Below are 8,802 nucleotides of genomic sequence, written 5' to 3' on the forward strand. Positions count from 1 at the left end.
CAACATATTGAAATCCTATTTAAACTTATTATTATTAAGTTGGCTTGAGAGAGCCAACATATTGAAATCCTATTTAAACTTATTATTATTAGTGGTGCTTTTTTAAAAGCATCACTATTGTTATTGCTCATACTTATTATTCTTCTTCTTATTATTCTGGACAAAGTTTGGCGCGTAATGCGCCCCGCACCGTTTGTCACAGACCCCTGAGTGAGGTGTCAAATCGACCGGCTCATTGAGGAGAGGTGTGCTATGACTTTTCTAAGCGATCGGGTGTACGATGTTCGCACAGCGGACGAAAAAGCGGCCAAAAAAGTCCCATTGACTTTACATTGGGAGTTCTAAAAATATTTGAATCCCAACCGACGTTTTCACACACACAGACTCCAAAGGGCCTGACACCCCTGCATCTCTCCCTCTCTCTCTCCCTCAGAGGATTTATATTATCAAGCAGACAATAAGTTATGGCCTAAAATCTTCATAGCCACACCCTAGCAACCAGTTTCAGCACCCTAGCAACCACTAAGAGCTCCCTAGCAACCACCCTAAACCAAAAAAAAAAATTTTTTTATTTTTTAAATATTTTTTAAAGCAATTTTACTCTCGTGGCCTTGCGATATCGCTCCATGCTTGTGCCTATTCGGCCATAGGCACGAGGCCGCAGGCCGAGTGCCGTACTGAAGGCACTCGATATTAAAGATTTTAAGAACTCTATAAAAACTCCATAGTAACCATATTTGACAACTACCAACCACCTAGTAACACCATAGCAACTAACAAAAACACCTTAGCAACCACCCTGAACACCCTAGCAACGTCTAGAAATGCTCTAGTAACCACAAAAAACTCTAGCAAGCACCCAGAACACACTAGCAACTTCCTAGCAACCACCTAGAACACCTAGCAACTGCCTAGCAACCACCCAGAACACCCTAGCAACGCCCTAGCATCCACCCAGAACACTCTAGCAACGCCCTAGCATCCACCCAGAATACCATAGCAACTGCCTAGCAACACCATAGCAACCACCCAGAACACCCTAGCAACCACCTAGCAACGCCCCAGCAACCACCAAGAATACCCTAGCAACTGCCTAGCAACCACCCAGAACACCTTAGCAACTGCCTAGCAACACCATAGCAACCACCCAGAACACCCTAGCAACCACCTGGCAACAGCATCTTGCTAAAAACATGCTGGCAACATGCTAATCAAGCTAGCAACATGCTAGCAACATGCTAATCACGCTAGCAACATGCTAATCAAGCTAGCATCATGCTAGCATCATGCTAATAAAGCTAGCATCATGCTAGCAACATGCTAATCAAGCTAGCATCATGCTAACAACATGCTAATCAAGCTAGCATAATGTTAGCAACATGCTTACCATGCTAGCAACATGCTAATCAAGCTAGCATAATGCTAGCAACATGCTAATCATGCTAGCATTAGGCTACCAACATGCTAATAAAGCTAGCATCATGCTAACAACATGCTAATCAAGCTAGCATAATGCTAGCATCATGCTAATAAAGCTAGCATCATGCTAGCAACATGCTAATCATGCTAGCATAATGCTAGCAACATGCTAATCAAGCTAGCATCATGCTAGCAACATGCTAACCATGCTAGCAACATGCTAATCAAGCTAGCATAATGCTAGCAACATGCTAATCATGCTAGCATTAGGCTACCAACATGCTAATAAAGCTAGCATCATGCTAACAACATGCTAATCAAGCTAGCATAATGTTAGCAACATGCTAATCATGCTAGCAACATGCTAATCATGTTAGCATCTAGCTAAAAATATGCTAACAACATGCTAATCATGCTAGCATCTTGTTAAAAGCATGCTAGCAACATGCTAATCATGCTAGCATCTTGTTAAAAGCATGCTAGCAACATGCTAATCATGCTAGCATCATCCAACCAACATGCTAATCATGCTAACAACATGCTAATTCTGCTAGCATCATTCTAACAACATGTTAATCATAGTAAATCATGCTGGAATGTGTTAAATCTAATAAATCATCTTAGAAACATGGTAAATCGTGGTAAATAATGCTAAAATGTGGTATATCATGGTATCACAACATGTCAATTGTGTTAGCATCTGCCCAGTGGTGAATTTTGCCACTGCAAGCACCACTTCACATTTTCTTCAGGAAATGTACATTCTAGTTAAGTTGGCTTGAGAGAGCCAACATATTGAAATCCTATTTAAACTTATTATTATTAAGTTGGCTTGGAGAGCCAACTTACTGAAATCCTATTTAAACTTATTATTATTAAGTTGGCTTGGAGAGCCAACTTACTGAAATCCTATTTAAACTTATTAAGTTGGCTTGGAGAGCCAACTTACTGAAATCCTATTTAAACTTATTAGTGGTGCTTTTTTGAAAGCATCACTATTGTTATTGCTCATACTTATTATTATTCTACTTCTTTTTATTATTCTGGACAAAAGTTTGGCGCGTAATGCGCCCCGCACCGTTTGTCACAGACCCCTGAGTGAGGCGTCAAATCGAGCGGCTCATTGAGGAGAGGTGTGCTATGACTTTTCTAAGCGATCGGGTGTACGATGTTCGCACAGCGGACGAAAAAGCGGCCAAAAAAGTCCCATTGACTTTACATTGGGAGTTCTAAAAATATTTGAATCCCAACCGACGTTTTCACACACACAGACTCCAAAGGGCCTGACACCCCTGCGTCTCTCCCTCTCTCTCTCCCTCAGAGGATTTATATTATCAAGCAGCCAATAAGTAATGGCCTAAAATCTTCACAGCCACACCCTAGCAACCAGTTTCAGCACCCTAGCAACCACTAAGAGCTCCCTAGCAACCACCCTAAACCAAAAAAAAACATTTTTTTACATTTTTTTTATTTTTTAAAGCAATTTTACTCTCGTGGCCTTGCGATATCGCTCCATGCTTGTGCCTATTCGGCCATAGGCACGAGGCCGCAGGCCGAGTGCCGTACTGAAGGCACTCGTTATTAAAGATTTTAAGAACTCTATAAAAACTCCATAGTAACCATATTTGACAACTACCAACCACCTAGTAACACCATAGCAACTAACAAAAATACCTTAGCAACCACCCAGAACACCCTAGCAACTGCCTAGCAACCACCCAGAACACCTAGCAACTGCCTAGTAACCACCCAGAACACCTAGCAACTGCCTAGCAACCACCCAGAACACCCTAGCAACTGCCTAGCAACGCCCTAGCATCCACCCAGAATACCATAGCAACTGCATAGCAACACCATAGCAACCACCCAGAACAGCCTAGCAACCACCTAGCAACGCCCTAGCAACCACCAAGAATACCCTAGCAACCGCCTAGCAACCACCCAGAATACCCTAGCAACCGCCTAGCAACACCATAGCAACCACCAAGAATACCCTAGCAACCGCCTAGCAACCACCCATAATACCCTAGCAACCGCCTAGCAACACCATAGCAACCACCCAGAACACCCTAGCAACTGCCTAGCAACTGCCTAGCAACCACCCAGAATACCCTAGCAACCGCCTAGCAACACCATAGCAACCACCCAGAATACCCTAGCAACTGCCTAGCAACGCCCTAGCAACCACCAAGAATACCCTAGCAACCGCCTATTAACACCATAGCAACTGCCTAGCAACACCATAGCAACCACTCAGAATACCCTAGCAACTGCCTAGCAACGCCCTAGCAACCACCCAGAACACCTAGCAACTGCCTAGCAACGCCCTAACAACCACCCAGAACACCCTAGCAACTGCCTAGCAACCACCCAGAATACCTTAGCAACCGCCTAGCAACACCATAGCAACCACCCAGAATACCCTAGCAACTGCCTAGCAATGCCCTAGCAACCACCCAGAATACCCTAGCAGCCGCCTAGCAACAACATAGCAACCACCCAGAATACCCTAGCAACCGCCTAGCAAGTCCATAGCAACCACCCAGAACACCCTAGCAACTGCCTAGCAACATCCTAGCAACCACCAATAATACCCTAGCAACCGCCTAGCAACCACCCAGAATACCCTAGCAACCACCTAGCAACACCATAGCAACCACCCAGAATACCCTAGCAACACCCTGGCAACTACAAAGAACACCCTAGCAACTGCCTAGCAACGCCCTAGCAACCACCCAGAATACCCTAGCAACCACCTAGTAACACCATAGCAACCACCCAGAATACCCTAGCAACCACCTAGCAACACCATAGCAACCACCCAGAACACCCTAGCAACTGCCTAGCAACCACCCAGAATACCCTAGCGACCGCCTAGCAACACCATAGCAACCACCCAGAATACCCTAGCAACCGCCTAGCAACTTCATAGCAACCACCCAGAACACCCTAGCAACTGCCTTGCAACGCCCTAGCAACCACCCAGAATACCCTAGCAACCGCCTAGCAACACCATATAAACCACCCAGAACACCATAGCAACCACCCAGAACACCCTAGCAACCACCTAGCAAAGCCCTAGCAACCACACAGAACACCTTAGCAACTGCCTAGCAACACCATAGCAACCACCCAGAACACCCTAGCAACCACCTGGCAACAGCATCTTGCTAAAAACATGCTAGCAACATGCTAATCATCCTAGCATCATGCTAGCAACATGCTAATCAAGCTAACATCATGCTAGCATCATGTTAGCAACATGCTAATTAAGCTAACATCATGCTAGCATCATGCTACCAACATGCTATTCAAGCTAGCATCATACTAATCAAGCTAGCATCATGCTAGCAAAATGCTAATAATGCTAGCATTATGCTAGCAACATGCTAATCAAGCTAGCATAATGCTAGCAACATGCTAATCATGTTAGCATCAAGTTAAAAATATGCTAGCAACATGCTAATCATGCTAGCATCTTGTTAAAAGCATGATAGCAACATGCTAATCATGCTAGCATCATCCAACCAACATGCTAATCATGCTAACAACATGCTAATCCTGCTAGCATCATTCTAACAACATGTTAATCATAGTCAATCATGCTGGAATGTGGTAAATCGTAGTAAATCATCTTAGAAACATGGTAAATCGTGGTAAATAATGCTAAAACGTGGTATATCACGGTATCACAACATGTTAATTGTGTTAGCATCTGCCCAGTGGCGAGTTTTGCCACTGCAAGCACCACTTCACATTTTCTTCAGGAAATGTACATTCTAGTTATTATTCTTTTACTTCTTTTTATTATTCTGGACAAAAGTTTGGCGCGTAATGCGCCCCGCACCGTTTGTCACAGACCCCTGAGTGAGGCGTCAAATCGAGCGGCTCGTTGAGGAGAGGTGTGCTATGACTTTTCTAAGCGATCGGGTGTACGATGTTCGCACAGCGGACGAAAAAGCGGCCAAAAAAGTCCCATTGACTTTACATTGGGAGTTCTAAAAATATTTGAATCCCAACCGACGTTTTCACACACACAGACTCCAAGGGGCCTGACACCCCTGCGTCTCTCCCTCTCTCTCTCCCTCAGAGGATTTATATTATCAAGCAGCCAATAAGTAATGGCCTAAAATCTTCATAGCCACACCATAGCAACCAGTTTCAGCACCCTAGCAACCACTAAGAGCTCCCTAGCAACCACCCTAAACCAAAAAAAAACATTTTTTTACATTTTTTTTATTTTTTAAAGCAATTTTACTCTCGTGGCCTTGCGATATCGCTCCATGCTTGTGCCTATTCGGCCATAGGCACGAGGCCGCAGGCCTCGTGCCGTACTGAAGGCACTCGTTATTAAAGATTTTAAGAACTCTATAAAAACTCCATAGTAACCATCTTTGACAACTACCAACCACCTAGTAACACCATAGCAACTAACAAAAACACCTTAGCAACCACCCTGAACACCATAGCAACGTCTAGAAATGCTCTAGTAACCACAAAAAACTCTAGCAAGCACCCAGAACACCCTAGCAACTGCCTAGCAACCACCTAGAACACCTAGCAACTGCCTAGCAACCACCCAGAACACCCTAGCAACTGCCTAGCAATGCCCTAGTATCCACCCAGAATACCATAGCAACTGCCTAGCAACACCATAGCAACCACCCAGAACACCCTAGCAACCACCTAGCAACGCCCTAGCAACCACCAAGAATACCCTAGCAACTGCCTAGCAACCACCAAGAATACCCTAGCAACTGCCTAGCAACCACCCAGAACACCTTAGCAACTGCCTAGCAACACCATAGCAACCACCCAGAACACCCTAGCAACCACCTGGCAACAGCATCTTGCTAAAAACATGCTGGCAACATGCTAATCAAGCTAGCATCATGCTAGCAACATGCTAATCATGCTAGCAACATGCTAATCAAGCTAGCATAATGCGAATCAAGCTAGCATCATGCTAGCAACATGCTAATCATGCTAGCATTAGGCTACCAACATGCCAATAAAGCTAGCATCATGCTAACAACATGCTAATCAAGCTAGCATAATGCTAGCCTCATGCTAATCAAGCTAGCATCATGCTAGCAACATGCTAATCATGCTAGCATTAGGCTACCAACATGCTAATAAAGCTAGCATCATGCTAGCAACATGCTAATCAAGCTAGCATCATGCTAGCAACATGCTAATCATGCTAGCATTATGCTATCAACATGCTAATAAAGCTAGCATCATGCTAACAACATGCTAATCAAGCTAGCATAATGCTAGCATCATGCTAATCAAGCTAGCATCATGCTAGCAACATGCTAATCATGCTAGCATAATGCTAGCAACATGCTAATCAAGCTAGCATCATGCTAGCAACATGCTAATCATGCTAGCAACATGCTAATCAAGCTAGCATAATGTTAACAACATGCTAATCATGTTAGTATCTAGCTAAAAACATGCTAGCAAAATGCTAATCATGCTAGCATCTTGTTAAAAGCATGCTAGCAACATGCTAATCATGTTACCATCATCCAACCAACATGCTAATCATGCTAACAACATGCTAATCCTGCTAGCATCATTCTAACAACATGTTAATCATAGTAAATCATGCTGGAATGTGGTAAATCGTAATAAATCATCTTAGAAACATGGTAAATCGTGGTAAATAATGCTAAAATGTGGTATATCATGGTATCACAACATGTTAATTGTGTTAGCATCTGCCCAGTGGTGAATTTTGCCACTGCAAGCACCACTTCACATTTTCTTCAGGAAATGTACATTCTAGTTATTATTATTATTATTATTCTTCTGAGACTAAAAATTTCTATATCAAACTCCTCCTAGAGCTTTAACTCTACATACTCCAAACTCGGCTCAGACACTCAAACTGATCTGACCAAGTGTGCTATATCTTTTCAGACTGATCGGACTTACGGTTTTCCTAAAAATGACGATCAAAACTCAAAAAAACTCATTCAAAAACTCCCATTGACTTACATTGGGGAGTTCTAAAAAATTCAAACCGACGAAAATTCAAATCAAAATACCTTGAAGACTAAACCAAACTGCCGTTCTATATACTATATGAGCTAATCTAATCTAATGAGAAACTAATCTTTCTCTTTTTTTCTTTCTTTCTTTCTCTTTCTTTCTTTCTTTCTTTCTTTCTTTCTAACTAATCTTTCTTTCTTTCTTTCTTTTTTTCTTACTAATCTTTTTCTTTCTTTCTAACTAATCTTTTTCTTTCTTTCTTTCTTTCTAACTAATCTCTTTCTTTCTTTCTTTCTTTCTTTCTTTCTTTCTTTCTAACTAATCTTTTTCTTTCTTTCTTTCTTTCTTTCTTTCTTTCTTTCTTTCTTTCTAGCTTTCTAACTAATCTTTCTTTCTTTCTTTCTAGCTTTCTTTCTTTCTTTCTTTCTTTCTTTCTTTCTTTCTTTCTTTCTTTCTTTCTACCTAATCTTTTTCTTTCTTTCTTTCTTTCTTTCTTTCTTTCTTTCTTTCTAACTAATCTTTTTCTTTCTTTCTTTCTTTCTTTCTTTCTTTCTTTCTTTCTTTCTTTCTTTCTAACTAAACTTTCTTTCTTTCTATCTAACTAATCCATCTTTCTTTCTAATTAATCTATCTTTCTTTCTAACTAATCTTTCTTTCTTTCATTCTAGCAACTTTCTTCTTCTTTTAAAGAAGTTCTTTTAAACTACTTCAAACTTTGAACTACTTTAAGCTTTAAACAACTTTAAACTTCAAACTATTTTAAACTAATTTAAACTTCAAACTATTTTAAACTAATTTAAACTTCAAGCTAAGTTAAACTTTAAACTAACATACATAACTTATAACATAACTCTCACCCATTTAATTTAAACTAATGAACTCTAAACTCATACACTTATAAACTAATTAACTTATAAACTCATGAATTCATAGACTTATGAACTCTTAAACTCATAAATTAATAAACTCTGAACTCTTAAACTCATTTAAACTTATAAACTCTAAACTCAAAAACTCGTACACTTATAAACTCATCAATCTATACATTTATAAACTCTAAACTCATAAACTCTGAGTGTGTGTGTGTGTGTGTGTGTCTGAGTGAGTGTGTGAGAGAGAGTGTGTGTGTGTCTGTGTGTGAGCGTGTCTGTGTATGTGTGAGAGCGAGTTAGTGTGTGTGTGTATGTGCGTGTGTATGTGTGTGTGAGAGAGAGAGTGTGTGTGTGTGTGTGTGTGTGCGTGTGTGAGTGTATGTCCGTGTGTGTGTGTGTGTGTGTGTGTGTGTGTGTGTGTGTGCATGTGTGAGTGTATGTCCGTGAGTGAGTGTATGTGCGTGAGTGTGTGTGTGTGTGTGTGTGTGTGTGTGTGTGAGAGAGAGTTAGC

The 8,802-nt window shown here is 41.4% G+C and overlaps 1 protein-coding gene across 1 annotated transcript in view; it reads left to right on the forward strand.

The window, feature by feature from the left end:
• Nucleotides 1–8,802, forward strand: part of pcxb (pyruvate carboxylase b) — a 426,983-nt gene that overhangs the window by 246,454 nt on the left and 171,727 nt on the right. The window lies entirely within an intron of this gene.

Source organism: Abramis brama (assembly GCF_963993115.1).
Source record: "Abramis brama genome assembly, chromosome: 3".
NCBI classification, from domain to species: Eukaryota; Metazoa; Chordata; class Actinopteri; order Cypriniformes; family Leuciscidae; genus Abramis; species Abramis brama.